This window comes from Oxyura jamaicensis, chromosome 4 (assembly GCF_011077185.1).
Source record: "Oxyura jamaicensis isolate SHBP4307 breed ruddy duck chromosome 4, BPBGC_Ojam_1.0, whole genome shotgun sequence".
NCBI classification, from domain to species: domain Eukaryota; kingdom Metazoa; phylum Chordata; class Aves; order Anseriformes; family Anatidae; genus Oxyura; species Oxyura jamaicensis.
The window spans coordinates 34,400,157-34,421,457 of record NC_048896.1 but is presented as its reverse complement, the minus strand read 5'-3'; the positions used below and the strand labels follow the sequence as shown (position 1 = coordinate 34,421,457).

Here is a 21,301-nt window from a genome sequence, read left to right as displayed (position 1 = left end):
ATTGTTATTCTTTTGACTTTTTTTTTTTCTTTTTACCCTTTCTTCAATTTCACTCATCATATTATAAGTTCCTTATCTAGCTTCTCTATTTCCTTTGTAATAGTTAGGGGAGAAGGTGAAGGCTCAACCCAATTTCTTGGTGATTATTATTTTTTGATAAAAGGTATTCTTTGGTACATAATAGAATAACCCAGACAGAGCCAATTATCTGGCTCACGTTGAATAAGAGAATCTGCCATTTTGGGGTCAAGTTTTACACACTGAATTTTAATCCCATTATTATTTGAAAATCTAGTTAAAGTTCTTTATATATATACATATATATATGCGTGTATATATACATACATGCACACGCACAATTGATTCACCAGCCCTCTATTTCATTTGCTTCCTAATCACTGGGTAACAGAACTCATATGTATTAGAAATTAAATAATTACCAGACAGAAAGTGTGAAAGAGGAAGGAGTGCAGAGGCATAAATATTGATTCAGTATTATATTCATAGAAGGTTAGGTAATTGCTAACAATAGTTTCTCTTTGGAGGCCCACAATGGTTGTAGTATATCTTTCTAAACAGGGTGTAGTAAGAGTCAAAAACCTTGGGCTGGAACTGAATTTTTCTTAAGTCAATATTAAGCCCACGTGAGATGAAAATATATTTATGTTTATAAATATTTGTACAAAGATTTTTGGAATACGCTACAGCCAAACTACATGAAAAGTACACCTAGTCCATAGCTACAGGGAAATGCATGTGTTTTCATTTAAAATGCTGGACTATATTTACATATTTCATATCTTTCCACTCCAGATATAAAATATGAAACAATTACAGCCTGCTGAGTCCACTTTATTATCTAAATTAATGTCTCTTTATGTTGTTATTACATTACAACCAAACTAACAAAATATATTAGAAAGATTTAATCACCCTTGTTGTCTATAGATCAGGAACACAATGTGTATCTATCAGGGATTAATTTTTCATGTATTCTGTTATTCAGAAAGGAGAAATTATTCTTGATCTGTTATTCTTCTTAATGGGGAAAATCAAAGTAATGATAACACAGACTTTCAAAAGCATTAAGGCATCTGGGTGTCACTGAAATCAAAGAGAGTTAAACCTTTTTTTTTTCCTGAGGGTTTGTGTTTATTTATATTTTATAATTATTATTTATATTATTATTATTATTTATATTATTTATATTATTTATTTATATTTTATATTTTGTGTTTATTTATATTTTGACTTATTATCATAGAGACACTTATACTATGATGCAGTTCTTAGTAGAAGGTTCCATTTCATTTTTGTTCACAGTACTAATGTTGCTGCACTAACAAAAGAAAAATGCATAGATATATCTGACTAAAATTTAGAAAGCACAACAGTGTAATTAGTATTCTCATCTGGGAACGAAAATTATTTTAAGAGTAATTAAGATATGCAAGGTTTCTCTATGGAAATAAGCCATCTCAGCTTCACTTGCAGCAAAAAATTAAAGACTCACCAGATAGCACAGTTATTTAGAATGCACCAAGATAATGTTGGTTCAAAACATTCTGGCCAGAACCATATATATATATAAATATATATTTATATATATGCATATATATATATGTTCATTTTACTCTGGAAAGTAAAACAAAGGTGTATTTCTTTAAAGTGATCTTTTTCAGTGCTAACACTCACTGGAGAAAAAAAAAAAAAAAAAAAAAAAAAAAAAAAAAGAGAGAGGGAGGGAGACAGAGAGCGAAAGAAAGGAGAAAACAGCATAAAACCAGTCAAGTCCAGTCAATGTTGTTTGGTGTTTCTGCAGCTACAATCTACATCAAGCACAACTGCAGGAAGCCATTTGCACAATACCAGAAACAATATATAAAACCTTTGTTGCATGGAGATGTGCAGGGATTTCTGCAGTAACATTCCCTTTAAGGATAAACATATTGGAAATAACAAATAGAACAGAAGCTCTACTGGGTCACACATCAGTCAGCAGACTGATTACACCTGGGGGAAAATGTCACACCCTTTAAAGAATTTCCAGAATAAATGAGGAAGCCTACAAAGTATTCTGATATACACTATCACTTCTCATAACAGACAAAGCCTGAAAGACACTGTTTAGTCAAAAATATTAACTATTAAATATAATTTAAGAATTGTTGTACTTATCTGAAATCATATACATACACCGGGAATTTAAGGTAATGAGAGAAGCAGCAGGAGTAAAAATATTGAACTTGCCCTAAGAGATGCTATATTAAGAGCAATACCACACAATTCCACTGATTTCTTTTCTTCAGGAAAGAAAACAGATGTTTTAAATCTGGTGTCTCTATATGCAGGCAGACTATTATGCTCTGTAAATAGGTTTAAAATGTCCTAATGTTTCTGAGGCTTTCTTATTTTAGGGCTTGCTCATTTACCTCACTTCAGATTGCTTTCATACTTTCCCCCCTTCCCGTTAAATTATTCAAGAAGTCCTGTTTATAAAGGTCATTGTCATAAAAATCAGAGAACAGGAGCACTAGCATGTGATTCCAGGGACCAATGAGGCAGCATGCAAAGTGGATTGTGAAGGACTCATAAAAAGTAAGACCAGAAGGAACTGTTAGATCATCTAATCTGATCTCTGGTATATGACAAGTCATTATATCTACACTTATATAGCCCAGTAATGAGCTCAATGTCAGGGAGCAAGAATGCTTCAGCTTCTGCTAAAAATTGAAATGTTATCTCTTTGGCAACTAACTGCAGGCAGGGGCCAGTTGGCCAAAGTAATTGCTAGTACTTCCTACAAAGGTGATTCTATACTTCATGAAATTATTTCTTTTTCCTATGAAATAGGATTCAGGGAGCCCTACAGCTTACTCGTTTCTCTAGCTCCTTCCTTGTTATGGCAGAAAAACAGTCTGGCCTCAGCATTGCCTTGGTGCTCAAACACAGAAGCTTCAACAATCAGAAACAATTGAAGAAAGACTCATGAGCTGAATTATATGATTTGTTGCTAATAGATCCCAGCTGAGTTGTTAATAAAGATACTGCCTAATTAAACTTCTTTTTGTTTGTTGCATTTATTTATTTATTCATTTATCTATTTATTTATTTTCCTTTTGCATGCCAGGGACAACAGATGTGTTTGGTCAGTGCTTACCCTGATGTCCTCATTACTTCTTTTGGTTGTTTTGTTCTGGTCATTAATCATTTGTATTGGAGAAAATAAAAGTAAAACATAGTAAAAAGTGACTAAATATTCAAGTTTTTCTTGCTTCAGCTTCCTGCCACTGCTTTTTCTTATGACTTATTCCAGTAGTAGAAAAAGTCCATTAATGTCCTGTGGTACTGCTGGATATTCAGGTCACCTTCCAATCTTAATTCTGATAGTCTAAATAAATACTACTTCTCAAGTCTTGCACAACAAGTCCTTTCTGTACAATATTTGGACAATATTTGTGGCTCTGTTTTGTAACTTCATCAGCTTTAAAAGTGAGCCCCAGATCTGTGCAGAGCAATGTAGCACTGATTTCACAAGCATTGAACATACAGGCAAACTCCCTCCTACTCCTTACATGCACATACATGCTCAAGGACAACACAAACCTTTTGGCCAAAGCTTGGTTTGGTTTGATTTGGTTGTTCTTTTAGCAGCAACAAGTATAACCCCTACAGATGTTGTTTTCAGCAATGTCATCATTCTACAGATCTACTTTTCTTACTTTTTTTTTTTTTTTTTTTTTTTTTCTATAAACAAAACTTTACTTTGGTTATGTTGTTTGACTTGTCTGTTTTAACTGACTAGGCTGGGCATACCAGTCTATGACCCTCACCTTTTAAGCATACTGCCAATCTTAAGTCCTCCATAAATTTTAACAATTTTAACCAAAAAATATATATATAGTTTACTGAGAAGCCATAGAGAAAGGTATTGAATAACTTTGGATTCAATACCAAAAGCTTTCAAGAATTTACTAGGCAAAAATGACTTTAATAATAGTTTCCCATTTATGGGAGTGATTTTTGTGATCAGCATGTTAATTAATTTTTGATTTAGCTACGTGTTTCTCACTGGTATCTCACAGCATTAATCTTTTTGTCAGAATTTCTGTTATTAAATACATTAAAATTATATATTCATACATTAATGCCTCAGTCATACATGCTAAATGCCTTAGTAATAATTCAACTATGTAGTTATCTTTTTTGAGGGAAATTTGTAAAAGGTTTGTTTGACAAGACTTATTTGCTATAAAACCACATTGAATGGCATTAATTATATTCCTAAACAATACTTGCAGTAAACAGCTAGTGAACAATCCATCAAATAAAATATGTTTGCACACTGTATTTGGCCTCTGTCAAGAGAAGTCAGTGGGAGTGTTTCCATTGATTCTGTGGACTTTGGATAAAGCCTTTACCAAACACTTTAAAATAATGTGCACATTAATTTCAAATGCAGTCTGTTCACTGACACCTCACAAACATGTAGAGGACTAGATTTAGTGAAAAAGCTTACTTGCAACAAATGATTCATCCAGATTTAGAGAAGATAAAGAGTACTATAAAGAGTACTGAAATACTGAAATTAATACTATTTCAAGGTCTTTCCTTTGCACTTCAAGTTTATAATCACTGCTCTTATTTTGTTGTATTTTCATAGACAGCACTGCTAAAAAGAAGTGGAATGCTTCAAACACAGGTAAGCAGATAAATAGCACACAGCTCATGGGCTGGCCTCATTAGGAATTCTTTAGAAAATGCTAGATGAGAAAATAAATACCATGTTGCTAAGTTACATTTGTTTCATTTCTTGCTGTAACTATTTGTTGCTTAAAGAAAAAGCATTGACATTTCCCCCTTAGTCCCTGCCATATGGAAGACAAGCTTTTAAGATTCTCTTACGAGAGGTACACACTTTATAATATGTACCTTTATGTTCTCCAAGTGCAAGAATCAACATTTTGAGGGATAATCAAGATATTTCAGGCTCCAAAACTTTCTACTGTTCCATTCCAAAATAATTCTAACATCCCTGACAGTTTATTTTTAGAAGCCAATACAATTCTGTCTATTTTATTCTCTATTTCCCAATTTTTCAATCCATCAGGAAATGTACAGGATGAAATTATCTGTCATAGTCTTTAATCACTATATAGAAATGTTGTTCCCTTCTGGTGGGTTAACAAAACAGATGGTATGAGGGAATGGGCTCATATTTCAGTTTTTAATCACAGTCAGTGCCAGAGTTCTTATTTGGGTCTATATGATATTTGATATATATGTCTTTAAAACAATATGGGCATAAAATAAAATTTAAAGGGAAAATAAATAAATAAATAAATAAAGCCTAAATATGTACAGTTTAATATGTTTAGAAATGCATTTCCTGAATTGTGTGGCAAGCTATTTTTACCTGAAAACCTCAAAGTATTTTGCAAACTTTGAATATAACAAAGCTGCTGTGAGGGACAGAAGTGTCAAAATTTATTCTCAGAACAAATGCAGAGAGTGTAAGTGACTCTTGAAACAAGTACAGAGAGATTAAGTGACCCAATTAGTGTCACCAACTGTGTCTATAGTGGAGCTGGGAACAATACCTGGATCCAGTATTAGATAACAGTTGTATTTTAAACAAGATCAGAAGACAAGACTTGAAACCTTTGTCATTCTCTCTTATTCCAATGTTTCATGTAATTTATTTGCTTTCAGTGTGTTCACACTGAGTGAACACTTATCCTTAATATTTAATCCAGACAGTATGTGCACATGTCCTTCAAGAGGCAGTCAAAACAAATTTGAAAGGTTGTCACAGTCTGGAGTACCAGGCATGTGGGTACAAAATTAACCGAGAGAGCATTTTGCATACAGCAGTCGGGCAATGGCAGCAGGGCTATGTGAGCCCTGGGATGAAGTATGCTGAGGCTGTCAGCATAAAGTGGTAATGTACTGCTTCACTGCTTATACAAGTACTAAGACACAGAAGGATTTTGAAAGGGGCTTTTCAGCCCTTTGTTTTTGTCCATTACCTTTGACTCCCACCTATACAAATTTGCAAGCATAACTTTTTTTCCTTTTTTTTTTTTTTTTTTTTTTTTTTTTCCCTTCTCCTCTCCACCCATATAGATTTGCAAGATCTATGCTTGGAGATAGATGGATAGAGTTTGCAGTACCACTACAGTATGAACTCACCCATGTCTCATCCCAGCAACTTCACAGGGTGACTCCAACTGTAACATGGAACTTATATGTAAGTGTTTTCTGGGTCAAGATTCATGTTGCTAAAACCATATTGATAATGATACAGGGTTTCAGACAGTGGGCTGAATCAACAGTTCCAATACTTAGAAAGAAAGTCTTTGAACAGGCAGTTATGATAATCTCACGTGGATGGTGCTGCATGATAGAAAACCAGGAGCTAACCTGAACAAATGTTACTTTTCCTTGCCAACACATGGCTAAATCCTGTTCAAGTTGTACATGTTTTATAATCCAGAAAGAATTGTGCAATTTTTATTTAAAAATATATAGAGTTTTTCTTTAACTTAAATAAATAAATAAAGGATCAACTGCTCTTTGAAGTTTCTGCTCTCATGTCAAAGGGATAATAGTACTCCTTCAATTTTTTGACTGCATAGTTAAAAAAATAACTAGCTGAGATACTAGGATAAATACAGTAAGGAAGTTAACATACGTAGTCTGTTCAATTAAATAAATAGCATGTCTTCTCTGAAATACTGTCTTGCACAGCAATGCAGTGATCTTATTTCTCCCTTATGGCTCTCAGCAAGTGTTTCACTGTTTTTTGACAATAGACATAGGTTCAGTGTTTGACAAGCAGTCAGAAATAAGTAGATACACCCTTGAAAAATAGGCAGTTTTCTGGTACATAAAGAAGCATCAGGAGATAGAAACAAAGTAAAAACATTGCGTTTCTTTAATCACTTCACTTACAAATTTCCTGAATCAAAGTGAAATTCCTGGACTTATTTCAGTGTAATTTCACCTTACTTTTAGAGATTCCCATGCTGCATATTTACATTTTCTACCTATTTAAGGACCCACTGAGGAACGTGTTCACACATTCTTACTCATTTATCTTTGTCACTTGTAATTACCACAGTGGACATTTTCTTGCTTGTGCATATTCCCTCTCTACTCCTTTTTCTTTCTTTCCTCCTAGGAGGAGTGTGCCACTCTTTATTCTAGGCACCCTTGGCTGTACCATCTGCAGGAAGATCAAAGACAGGGTCATATCCATCTAATAACAAGAGAGGAAACAATACTGTAGGTGAACACTCTATTAGCCTCCTTCTTCATTTTATTCAGGTCAGTGCTCAGGGACTTTCAGATGTCTTTGAACAAATGGATGTGAAAATGAAAGACAACTTACAAAGAAATAAGTTTCTTTTCTTACGCAAGATAGGCTGATAGGTTGAACCTTGCTGTTGTTGTAATAGTCTTTTCCCTGGGCAGATCAGGAAGTATCTTTTCTGAACAATCCTCACCCTTTAAAATAAAGCATAAAAATCTGCTTCCATCTTGAGACTTGCAGCTATTAAAAAATGTCCAGAGGCGATAAACTGAAGACTTGTGTAGGATACTGAGGACATTTATTATTGACAGGAAATCAGTCTTCCATGATAGCTGAACTACAAGATCTCTACAGAGAGAGGACTAATTTTTCCACTCTTGTAAATAGCTTTACTGACTTTGATGGTGCTGCATTATTTTATACCAGCAGAGAAACTGAAATAAAATCTTTAATTTATCTTGGGCAACCAGAACAGAAAGTTTGGGTCGTTGCACTGAAAAAGCAACCACAGAACAGATCTGCACCAGGGCAGAATTGGGTTTTGCAGCCTGTCTTCTGCATCACAGCCTGTCTTGCAGCCTGTCTTCTGCATCACAACTCCACAGCATGACAAGACAACAGGAAAAACAGGAGAAGTAGTGGCCATTTAGTTTCAGATTGTGATACTTTTTATTTTTTCCCTGTCCAATCTACTTCCATGATTTTATGGTTCATCTGACCACTGTGAAGACTAAAGCAACTGTTGTGATCCTCTTAGTAAATATCAGTTCAGCTGGAATGTAATTTAGGCAATGCGTGTGTCTTGCTGAAAAACAAGACATTAGGCATTACCTAAAAATATGTTTCTACATTCCTTGTTATAATTAAGTAAATAAATAAATAAGATGCTACAATATTCTGGTGAACAGTTCCAAAGTTCCAAAATCTTTCTCAAGATTTTCTTGCAAAACTTAGCGTTCTTGATATATTTCAGAGGAAGTCTGTGAAAGAGTGGAGAAATATTTTCAAAACAAAAGACAGAGTAAACCTCACAAAGATGCAGTTATGCCAATATATGTGCATGAGATATTTTCTAGTGCTGATAATGCTATGTTAGACACTTAGTCTAATGCTTGTAATATTGAGTGTTGTATTAAAAACCCATATAGATGTGTGTCTCCAGCACATGTGAAGTTTCACAAAATGTCATTGCTATTGACTTTTGCAACCCCTAGCTAAGGACTTGCTCCTTAATTAGATTATATTTTCCCAGATGAGATTATATGAACTCAACTTTTCATCGAGGCAATGTAATAAAAAATATATATTCCTACTGCAGTATTCTGGAGGATGTTTTAATGTTCTTTTTATAACAACTTGTTCTCCACTAAAGTCAATAACTTTAAAAGTATGATCTCAAAATTCACAAATGATTAATTTCTTAGTTCACTAGGCCATCTGAATAAATGCTAACTTTATGAATAAGGGCAGTATATTTGAAGTCATTGAGAGTACTTTACCACATGGTTAGCTATAAATAAATGGTAAGAACTTTGCTGAATTAAGATCAGTGTATATATGCAATCCATAATATTTTTCTAATGACTGTATTTCTAATATAGTTAAATATATAATTTTATAAGTGCATTAAGAGTGCTTAAGGAAATTATTTGTTGTATTGATGGATCTTGTGTTGGAGAAGAATAATAATCCCAGTCTTCCAAGGCTTCTTTGGTTAGCTGTTCTGGTTCAGCATATATTTATTTAATAATTGTGCTATTCATGTCACTGACAATCAGGATAGTAAGGTGCATTGTATTAGGCCTATCTATGAGAGCTAAACTTAGATAAGAATAACAAAAATATCACACAACGTGATTTTTTATTGCCTGTCATATTTTAATATGTAGTGTATCATCTATGTACTATACATTTCAAAACAGAAAGAAAAAAAAGAATTGAATAAGGCATTGTTCTAATCAAGTATTAATATAGAGCTCGTTGCCATTGTTTACTGTACCAGATATCCCATTTTCATACATACGAATATGGAAGTAGAGATCAGTTCATATGACTAGCTGTTGGGACCAATGTTTTTATTATAGTAATATTTTTTAAAAAACTTTTATTCTTTGAAATGACCCACTGACATCTGGAAAACTACTGCTCAGTAAGTGCCAGCATTTCATTAGGCTATCATGTGGCTACATTGGCTCAACAGACTTACTTGGAAAGGAGCCATAGAGAGGAACATAGTAATCTAGCATATAGTTGTAGCACAAAATAAATAACTAAAAATAGAATGAATTAGTTTGATACACAAATAAACCATAAGTTGAGGATAAACAAAACAACAAAATCATGTCTCTTGACACATTAGATGAGAAAGAGCTATTTTTTCCTCTAAGATGTAAAAGAGGAGAGGCTGGGAATATGAGTCTATGAATTGATGCTGATGCAAAATATTCCTTTCAGTGCTGAGATATTTTGAACCAGTTGACAAAAGTCTATTATTTTCATGGCAGCTCATTAAAATGTATGAAGGAGTTGCCAGTATTAGAAAGATACTACTTACAATAAAGTTAGTAAATTTTAGAGAAGGTCATACCAGAGAACCTACATCAGGTGAAAAATACCTATAATAGGATGGAAGAATGTGCTGGCAGAAATTCAGGTTTCTTAGGTCACTTGTCATCATAACAGTGACTGCTGGCTCTAAGAGAAACATGAATGTATTTTAAGAGAGCCCTCTGTGGATTCAGCAATTGTCTTCAGCTGCATGGTGTCAAAGCCCTTGTCTGTTCCAAAATAAGTTTGGACCAGTAACACAGAAGTCTTTTGCCAAGTGCTGATGACCATGAAATTCAGCGGACAGAGAAATAAGGTGGTCAGAGACTAGTATTTTGTAGACATGTATGTTCTGACAATCTGGAGCTCAAAAATTTTTATTTATGGTCAAAGTTGTTGAAGGATTTTGTTGAATTGCTTTTGCATTCTGCTGGAAAAGCTCTGTCATTATTAATTGGTCTTTCATTTTGCTGTTTTACAGACAGTTCCTCTAATTGTCACAAATCACAGGCAGATTTTAAATTTTGTGGGACAGGAGCTGTCATTGGCTTTCTATTTGTAAAGTGCCTCATGGTATTTTGCCTCTTGGTCCTTCTAGAATATCCATTTTAAATAAAATAACCATAATCTATCTCAGCTAACCCCTACCTGAGCTAAACATAAATAATAAAACATATGTGGGCTTGCAATAGGAAGCTAAAAATCTGCACACATTGTCCATATGAACTCTTCTTACACAGATTTATGACCTAGCAGAGATGCTGATAAAGTTCAGTTTTTGTGTAGGATAGAGAACTGCTTATGGTTTTGAATGAAACATTCTTAGTTAAGCTTGAATACATTGTTCCCTTAAAAGTTGAAAAGAAGACCATAGGACTGGATTTTCCATGCAGTTTTGTTGGAAAATGAACCAGAGATATACTTGACCGTTAAGAAGCTTTGGTAACATTTTTTTTTTCCCTAGGAAAATAATAATAAAAACAACAACAACAATAATAATAATTAATAATAAAGGCCAATGTAAGCTATGTGAGAGTCTTAACAAGCACATTCCAATTCCATGTTGACGTATGAACTACAGTTTCCCTTTGAACCAGTGTGCTTTATAGCTTCAACCACAGACAGGTTTTCTTTCAGTTTTTGTCTAAAACTACAGAGACTAAATAAATGAGTAAACACTTTAAGATACTAACAAATTAATAAGGTGGATTAAATGCAAGACACACAAACTAAAATATTTCAAGCCCTAAATCAGATTATAAAAGTCAAGTTTCATTTTCAGGTGACATTCAAGCCTCTGACCAGATATGGGTTTCCAGTAGCTTCTGAAGCAATGTAACCTGTAAATTGAAACGTTGTACTCAGAAATAAGAGTGCATGGGATGACTGGCTAGTTCAAATACTGTTTTTAACTTAAAGGAAATCAAGATCTCCTGGCCTTCTTTTAACTTGAATTGAAACATTCTGGAAATGGTACTTCCAAAAGCAGCTGGAAATCAATGTTCTTAGCTATGTCTATTAACAGGTTGGGTATTATTTAAAGTATTTTTTTTCCCCTTAGAGAATAAAACAGTGGAAACAAAACAAAACAAAACAAAACAAAACGAGCGAGAATAAGCAATATTGAAATTGTATGAAATAAAGTCTGCAGATTCACAAGTCTTTTCCTTTAATTTCTAAAACAAAAAAACAAACCACAACACTTTATTTTTCACCATATTTCACATGAACAAAATCAACTGATTTAAAAAAAAAAGTCTTTGGATCATCTGTTTGGATGGTATGAATGGAATACTGAAGATTTAATTTCAGTTATTTAATACTGAAATACTGTTAACTAATATTAATGAAAATGACTGTAAAATTGATGCTAACACTTCATAATATCACAGTTCAAGCTGTCCAGCTCTTGGTCCCTTAAGCTAACTAATCAAATCCAAGTAAAATAAAAAAATAAAAAAATCCAGTCTTCTTGGTAGGAGTGCATCATACTTCAGCTTTCTTTATTCTACTGTTGTCCCTGTGACCTCAGAAAATTTGTATCTCTGCATTGTTTCCTCTGTATCCCATTCATCATCATAAAACCATCACTTTATACCTTTCCAGGAAGCTTTCCCTTTCATCAGAAATGAATCAGGTAGATAAAATTTTGAGTAGGACACTTGCCACCTGAAATGCTAACTCTCCAGTAAAAAGATCTCTTCTAATTTGCTGTATGAATCCCACATCTTGAAGGTTCATTTGACTCCCTCATGCCTCATTTGGAGAACCTTACAGCAAATAACTAAAAGCCAAGATCCATATATAATTAATTGCCCATTAATAATAATAATAATATAGAATTTCTTACGTATATATTCACCAAGACCATTAAAAGAGAAAATTTATTTCTTTGTACTGGCATTTACTGCCAAAACAGTTAAGCTTTGGTGTTGAGTTTTATTCTTCCAGAATCAAGGGAGAGGTATATCTCAGACTCAAAAAACACAGAAGACAGTTCTCCTATTCTTCTACTCCTCCCTAGGCCACCAGCTAACACCTTCTGACCTCAGCTATTGTCATGATGTAAGGAAAGACACAGGGACTTGTTATTATGAATAGTGGAATAGTGATAGTTACCATTCCTACACTTATTAAGGTCAATACAGTACTGGGCTATTGAGACAACAGAGCAGTGAACAGCATTTTAACTTCAGTAGCGTTAAGTTCACTTTTTAAATGTGATTTAAGTTAGGAAAAGGAAACAGGTGCATCAGTTTTAAACAAACATGAAGATGGTTCAGGACTTTGCACTGATCATTTTGATGTAAAAATTACTTTTTATAGTGATGCAGACATACAAATGCAGTAGACACTGTCTTAACTAATTCTTCATGAAAAAGTCTTTGTTCCACTTGAGAAAATCATTAAATTCAGTCAATCAACATCATTATCAGGTAATTGAATTCCATCAGCACAACAATATTTTAAAGTTAATTTTTGCAAATCTCTAGTGTTATCCTGGCTTTCAATAGCATCAAATGAGAGAACCTTTCCCTTCATTTTGAGGATTATTTGCATTCAATATCTAAAAAGACCACACTTTAAAAAAGGGGGAAATGATGAAGTGTTTCTAACTCAGAGATATCTCATATAATTAAGCCTCCAGCTGCATACATTTTTAATATCACAGACAACATGGTAATTGACATATGTGATTCTGGATCACACTTCAGATTTTAAATTATTTCACTCAACTGAAATGTGTTTAAGTGCACAAGACAGACACTTTCAGAAATTCAGCTTTTAATGACTATCCCTCACTCCAGTGCTACCTTTAATGTTAAAACAGTCTAAGAAAAAATGTAATTTTCCCACATCCTCACTGGGTCCTCATTCAAACGGTTCTTAAATATTTTATTTAAGAACTCTTCCTGACCCCAACTGCAGCAAAAAATGTGAAAAGATTTTACTTACAATAATTTTATGTCTTGTATTTTACTAAATTCATTCAGCTGATAAGAACCTCAATAGCAGCATTGATTGGTGAACCTGAAATAATATCAAAGGAATAAATCAAGAGGTTATATTAGACATAAAAATACAAAATGTAGCAATCAGTTCCTAATAATTAATGTTTCTGAGATTGCACTGTCTAAGACCTTAAAAGTTATAATAATGTTCCTATGAATCAAAATTAGTATCTTGGGAAGTTTTGTTACCCAATATGCCCAAAGTCCACTAGGCCCAAAAGGAACATGTACAATCCAGTGCCAGATAATATTTAATTCATTAATTAATTAGCAGCTAGCAGATACATACTTGAATGTTTCAGGTTGATCATACTTGGCCATAGAAATTTCTGAACTCTATATGCAAGTAAAGAAAAAGATTACACAATCAGTGCCATTAAATGAGCAAATCTGTGCTTTCACAGGTTATTTGAAAGTATGTCCAACACAATAAATGGGTTTGTACATGCTTCAGACAATCATGTTGTCAGAAAATCTTACCTCCTTCCCATATTTGTCCTCTTTTCCTTTTGGATCCCCTCTCCTCTCTACAACCACTTTATGTCAAGATACACAGAAATTTCCATTCTATGATTACATCTATTTTTTAAAAAATAATGTATTAAGATTGGTTTAGAGAATCTTCTTTTTGTTTACATTATATTCCTAATAAAATCAGCCAGGGCTCATTTTATTGATTCTTCCCTAAAGATTTTGTTTAGTTGTGGACTGAGATGCATGACCTTCTTCAGCTTCAGGCTACATTTTAATTAATCACTATGAGTAGAAATGATCCAGACAACATAGACTTCATTTGGAAAGTATTTTTGTTTGTTTGTTTGTGTTTTTTGTTTGTTTGTTTCTTTCTTTCTTTCCTTGCATTTTGGTTCATTTCCAGATCCTTTTTCTAAAGAATCTTTAACAGTATCTAAGTGTGAAAGCTCAGGTAACCCACACATCATTCCTGCTATGGACAAAGAACCCCCATGAACCTTCCACTCTGGAAGAAAGATAACCCTTTAAAAAAAAGTCAGGCTTTGTAATATGCCCTGCAGGTCAACTAAACACTAGACTGAACATAAAGTTGCCCAAGTACAACTGCAGTGTCAGTCAGCAATCTAGCAGAAATTCAGTGTGAGATGACACATTTTCACTCCTCAGGATGGAAATTCTACAATAGAAACAACCAATTACAGTAGTTCTCCAACAAGACTTATTGAAAAATAAATAGAAAAGTCTTATGAAACATAATCTTCTTTCCATATGATAGCATGTGTAGTGTCAGTATGTTCTTTACTAGTGTTACCATCTTAATCTTCACATGCAGGATTTTCTGTTGCAGGCAATGATTCATTACTATTCAAAACACTGCGATCCCACCATGAATACAAAGATCACATTGTCATTTTCATAATACTTGTAGGAAATGAAAGATTACAATTTTTGCAGAACTGGTCAGGAGAAAGTATATAGGGCAAATATAATACCAGTAAAGCTTAAGAGAGTGTGCAGAACCTCTTTTCTGGAGGCCAAACAGCTTAGCAGCAGTTTTTCTTCCCTAAGATCTGTGACTACCTGGCTGCTGGTTCCTGCCATCACCATACAAGGGAGAATCTCTCATCAGTTCCAGACCACTGCATGTATTGAGGGTGCAGAACAGACTTTGATGTCCATGATTTCAGCTTGTGTTTGTCATGGGTGGAGGTGGCAAGAAGGAATTAATATCAAAGGTACCAAAAGTAATTCCAGAGAGAGACAGAATTCAGCAGAGCTTGATCCATGACATTTACTTGGGTTTTTCTCAGCAAAATAATGTGTGCTACTGATTTTCGAGGCATTTGTATGAGAAGATGAGTTTTAAAAACCTGGAGGGTAAGTAGGACACACAACACCTTGTACATGCTGAATTTGTATAACTTCACTAGGCAGCAGGCAGGCTATTATAACTTTATTGTTTCAGGATATAAGCCTATTATATTCCGCAAATGAATACAGTGACATTTTGCTGTATCGGTTGAAAAGATTAACAGTTCACAAAGCAAACTGCAGAGTGAGGCAAATTAAATACATTAAAATGTGCAAGCTTAAAATTCTATATTCCCTGTGCTATAAACTTACATACAATACAGTTTAAAGGGTCTCAACGGCTCAGTTAATAATGCACTGGCCTGTCAGCTTCCTGGATGCAATTTAAGTCTGTTAGGTTGCAGTAAACCATGACAGGGTGTGTTTTTCTCAGCCATTAATGAATGCTGTAGGTAAATTTTGCAGTAAGAAGGTGGCCCTGAGGTATATTAGTGTCACAGTAAATGTGCTAGGATTATTTTCGATGTTATTATTAAAAAGAAAAAGGATATTTTGGATGAATCTCAAACAGCTGAAAAGTTCATTGTGGAGAAGGACTGGAATACAGAGATATGTTCTCAGCCTAAATCAGTGAGAGCTTTAAAGGAGTCTCTCTCCTGTGACTGGTCATTTTTAATCATTTTCTGTAGTGATGCTTATCAGAGAGAAGAATTAGGCTTGGACACCAACTGGAGATTGGTGTAGGTAGTAGAAAATAGCTAGTAGCAGTAGCTAGAAGAAATGGTCTCCAATACAGGAGACAAAAATATTGTAAAACAAAGGGCTTTATATCAGCTAATGCTAAATAGCATTAATATGGATAAAATTGCCCTACTTCCAGTGGCAACAGCTATCTGACCTCCTAAATGTCCACACAGAAACTATAGTCCCTTTAACGGAAATTCTTTTTTATAGAATTTCTTCTGTAAGAATTCTTACAGTAAATTCACAGAAATTCTTCAGTAAAACAGCATGATACCAAGAGATTTGATTGAATAGCTAACACAAAAAATGCAGGGGGACATGCACAAAAAATATTTAAGTCTTCATTTTAAAAAGAAACTCGTGTATTTTTTTTTTTTTTTTTTTCCATTAACAATTGTAGAACAATCTGTTCATTTTACAGGATCTGAGGAGTGTTAGTATCAACAAGCAGAGAACTGGGCAGATTATTTCAAATTGTTTTAAGGAAGCAGTGCTAGAAAAGTATGCACACAAAGGTTTGCATTAGTCAATTCCTATCTACAAATTCTGATCCCAGCTGCAGGTCTAGACAATGGCTAAAAATATGGCTGTTAAATGGAGCAAGAAGATGATAAAGGCATGAGTGTTCAGAGCATTTCACACAGAATGAAATGAAGAATTAAGGTTATAAAACCTCAGACTCTCGTGAAAGTTTAGATTTGGTTCCAATCCAGAACTATGTAGAGGATTTGGCTGACACCTTTTTAGTTGATTTTTGTTTTACAGTATAGACATTGTCTCATATACTCAAATAATCTAAACCACTTTTAAGAGTGGAAGAACAGGAAGAATATGTTTTTGCCATCTTGGTTTGAATTTAACTTTTATTTTTTGAAGTCTTTTATGTTTTGTTTGACACTACAGATGCTCTTATTTCACAGTACGTTCTGACTCAACTTCTGGACTAATTAGGACCAGTAATTATTCTAGTGTTTTAGCTCTCTCTCCTATGAGAAGAACACTGATAGCCATGGAGTAAATGAGAGTTAACAGAATGACGAAAACTTCCCAATCCACTTTTAAAATAAACTTATGTAATAAGAATATTAATAAGGTTGAAAAGCTTATTATTTTGCATAAGTATTAAGTCTTCTATTAAATATGAAAGACTGGCTTTATGCAGAAAAATGCTTGATGTTTCTGATTAAAAAAAAAAAAAAAAAAAAAAAAAAAGAATATAAATATATATGGTCATTTTTCATTACCTGTTTATATTTAACTTTTCCCTCCGAAACCATACATTCACTGAGCCTTATGGGACATTCTGTATTTCTTTCTATGAGGCTCTTGACATTTTTTTTTTTTCTTTTTCCAATGGGCAACCATACTACCTGTAGCTTACAACCTGAGTGTATTCAGTTAACTGATAAAACGTTCCCTACACTAGCTCTGGCTGGCTCTTGTAAAGAGAAGTAAGACTGCATAGTCTCTATCCAAATTCCACATTGGAAATTTCATGAAATTTGGTGTACAGTAGACCTTTGAGAGAAGACAGAATATCCAGGATATAGAGTCCCTACAAAATTCATTGAATGTCTTAATTTACACTGGGGTCAGCAATTTGAGTGAAGTTTCTAAAGGATTTCCTGGGGAGGAATATAATAGTATTTTACAAAAATTTACTTCAAGATTATTCCAAAATTTGTGTACAAGTTTAGCTGCATATAACACAAGTTTGGCCTAAAGAGATTTTTCATGTGACCAGTATTTGCACAGAGGTCTATAGAATTTTCTTTGAAAACTTGCAGAATTTAATAAGGAATTTCATATTTTCTATTTTTTTTTCTAATAAATAATAACTCCATTATATCTTAAAATGTTGAGTACCCACTACAAAATTTTACAATTTGTTTTAAATTTTTTGCAGAAAGGTTATCATTTCTTTTTATATTTATGCCTTTATGAGAAGAGAGGACTTAGAATCTGACAGGTTGTGGCTTTTCTGAATGATCAGCTTTATTACCCTTATACTTCAGCAAAATGGGTATGGAGATTTATTTATTTATTTATTTATTTAATCAAATACTTTTTGGGGAACAGAGATAGTGATTCTTGAACTAAGGCAGTAATATTATATATCCTGTTTTCCAAACTCAAAATAAAGGAATATGAATATTAAAATTTTTAAAAATAGTATCTATTTAAATAGATCATGCTAATATTAAATTATATTATCATAACTACTTTTGTGTGTTTTTTTTGCCTTATTAATATTGGTAGAAACTTGTGTAGTGCATTAAGACTTGTGTACACAAACACTTTCAAAGGACAGTAAAGGTTTAGACCTTATTAAAAAAAGAATTATAATTTTGCACTGATGGGATAATGAAGACAGCAGGTCTGTTGGAGTAATCTCAGGCACATGCATTTTTTAGGATCTGATCCAGCACGCAGAAGTAGAATCAGTACAAGCCAGATGACAATAAATACATAAGTAAATAAATTCATGGGGAAGCAAGAAAAAAAAAATGTCAGCCCCCCCGAAGAAATAACTGGAAGTCAAAATCACAAAAAAGTATTTACCTGTACCTAGACATAAAAAGCTACCCTGCACCTAGGCTGTCAATTGTAAATTTCCCTTTGCCTTCAAGTTACAGAATTAGGAATGAAATCCTAAACAGATCCGGTGATTTTAAATGAACCAATGAACATTTATTTATTTTTCCACCTGTAAAAAACAAACAAACAAAAAAAAAACCCTGAAACATTAGTTCTCACTTCTATACAGTAGCAATGATCTTAGATTTTCTCCAGGTATTGTCCAAATGCTGTACTCTCCCATACTCTCCCATCCTACCTTTACAATGCTTCTGGCTTTACTAGGAAGTAAAGCAATTGGGTCTTCGGCTTTGGTTGGATGAAATTTCCTCAGGAACCACAGTTATATTGCAAAATCTGGTTCACCAAGATTTAAATGTTTTTCAGAGATATTCTGTTCTGAAATGAGGCTGGCAACAGTGAAAGTCCTGACTCATGCCAGACCTCTTGGGCTAGCTCCTTGCCATGAGGTCTGCTGAGTCATCCTGGGTCTGCTGATACTAGAAGTAAAAGTCTGTTTTCTAAATATGTTTTCAGCAAGGCAAAACACTTTAGATATATTCAAATTAGATTTTCCAACTTTATCTATGGGAAAATCTGAAAATCTAATTTTCTTATTTTAGGATCCCTTTCTCTGTCAGAATTTCAATAAAAGGGTGTTTGCAATTCCATGCACATTTGCAAGTTTATTTTCAATGAAAATATAAATGACAACTGAATCAGACATAAGTCCAGAATTTGAATTTTCCTTAATGTGAAGCTCACTTTTTGAATGTACCAGGGAAGAGGGAGCTGCTTCTGGTGTAACTGGCCAGGTTAGTAAACAAAATAGGAAGAAATTTATTACAAATAAGAAAATCATAAAGGGAGAAGTAACATCTTAATCTTATCACTAATTCTCATGCAGCTTGTGAGCCACAGTCCCTGTTACCCTAAATTACATCCTTTGCACAAGACTTTTTGTTATTTAAAATTTACAACCAAGGACTTACATACCTTGTGTAAATAAATAAACAAATAAAACTAGTGTAAGGCAAAACAAAATAAAAACAACAAACAAACATGCTTTCTAGATCAAATACAAAATTCATAAAAGCTGCCATTTTGTATCAGCTTTAGAATATACCTTCAAAAGTCAAAGATATAGTATTTTACCATTCTCTTTTGCTGGAGAATAATGTTTCAAATCTAAATTTTGTAAGCCTTTTAACTGTATTTGTAACTCTGATGGAAATGCAAGTAAGTAGTTTTATTAGCTTGAGTTTAGAAGCAACTTAACTTCAAGAAAGAGGCTATTTATTCATCCACATGACACAGAAAATGCTTTGGATTAAAGTACTTTCATTACAAAAGTGGTAGGAAGGTAAAATACAATTAGGCTCAGCTAGATCATTTTAATGTTTGATTATAACCAACTGAGCTGGGACAAATTTTCGTGCCAGCACTAAGATCCTGGTGATAATAGGGTTACATATCCTTTGTAAAATAAAATGTGAAATTTACATGCAAAGTGGTATGTTCTCTTGATGCACACATATAATTTCTATTAGCATTAATAGGAAATATATGTGCCTATCAAGAAGAAAATATATCCCATTAATTTCCCAAACATTATGTCAGTTTCTGACATCTTTTATTACGATCTATGCTCATTCAGCAAAAACTAATAACCTAGCTCAAATATACTGGTTTCCATATGTAGATCTCAAAGGATTTTATTGAGAACAGACCACTGCACCTCAAAGGTATACAAGAGGAAATAGAAACTTAAGCTACACCTATGGAAGTGCTGTGCGGGCATTCCCCCAGAAAACTTGCAACAGATACTGAAAGAAAAATTTGTATAGTAGTATAGTACCCATCACAGTTAAATAGATCATAATTAAGCCCAGACAAACTATTATAGACTCATAATTAATCCATATCTAAGAACATGTGGTATGTTTGCCTTGACTAACATTCAAATGCCCACTCAGCTCCTCACTCACTGTCTCTCCTTAGGGGGATAGGGTGAGAAAATAGGATGAGAAAGCTCAGGGGTCATGCTAAAATAGGGAGATTGCTTAACAATGACTATTACAAACAAAAACAAGTCAATTTGGGGAAATGTAGTTTAATTCATTGCCAATTAAAATAGATTTGGTTACTGAGAAATACAGATTAAAACAACAACTTAACATATCTCTTTTCTTGTGTGCAACTTCACACCTTCATTTCCAAGTCATCTACCACCCTTGCCCTGAGCAGCGCAGAGGGGAGGGAGCATATGGTAGCTGCAGTTTGTCTCTGCAGACGCTTACACTTTTCCCGTGTTCCAGAACAGTCTCTCCCATGAGTTTCTGTCTCTCAAGACTGCTCCACTGTGGGTTCTTTAAGGCCACAGATCCTTCAGAAAATACTCATCTGCTCATCTGCTTAGAGGCCTCCATAGGCTGCAGTGTAGATACCTGTTCCAGCACCTGAAGAAGCACTCCTCCTGCTCCACACCATCTATCCTATTCTGAGTTGTGCCTCTTTTAAGCAACTGTATTTACTTTACATTTCTGACCGAGTCTAGAGTTACTGACTCCTTCAAAAAAAAAATTCAAAAATGTGGGCAAATACACTCTCTGTGAGACTGAAAATCTCATGCTTACAGATTCCTAGTTCTTTGCTTTGACTCAACCATTGATCTGTTTTTATCATAAACAGTTCTAACCACAAAATTGCTTGTTTTGTGCGTGACCATTGGTCATTTCTAAAATAAACCTGATATGCTTTTGTAAATCTTCAGGAAGGAAATCTGGATGTGAGATGGAAGGAGGAATTTGACAAGAAAGAT

General features: G+C 33.9%; 1 long non-coding RNA gene across 1 annotated transcript; it reads right to left on the bottom strand.

The window, feature by feature from the left end:
• Nucleotides 1–6,915: 6,915 nt before the first annotated feature.
• LOC118165649 lies at nucleotides 6,916–20,762 on the bottom strand. The gene is made up of 3 exons (XR_004750159.1): nucleotides 20,659–20,762; nucleotides 13,319–13,393; nucleotides 6,916–7,228 (listed from the first exon to the last, which is right to left on the bottom strand). It is a non-coding gene; the product is annotated as an uncharacterized LOC118165649 (long non-coding RNA).
• Nucleotides 20,763–21,301: the final 539 nt, after the last annotated feature.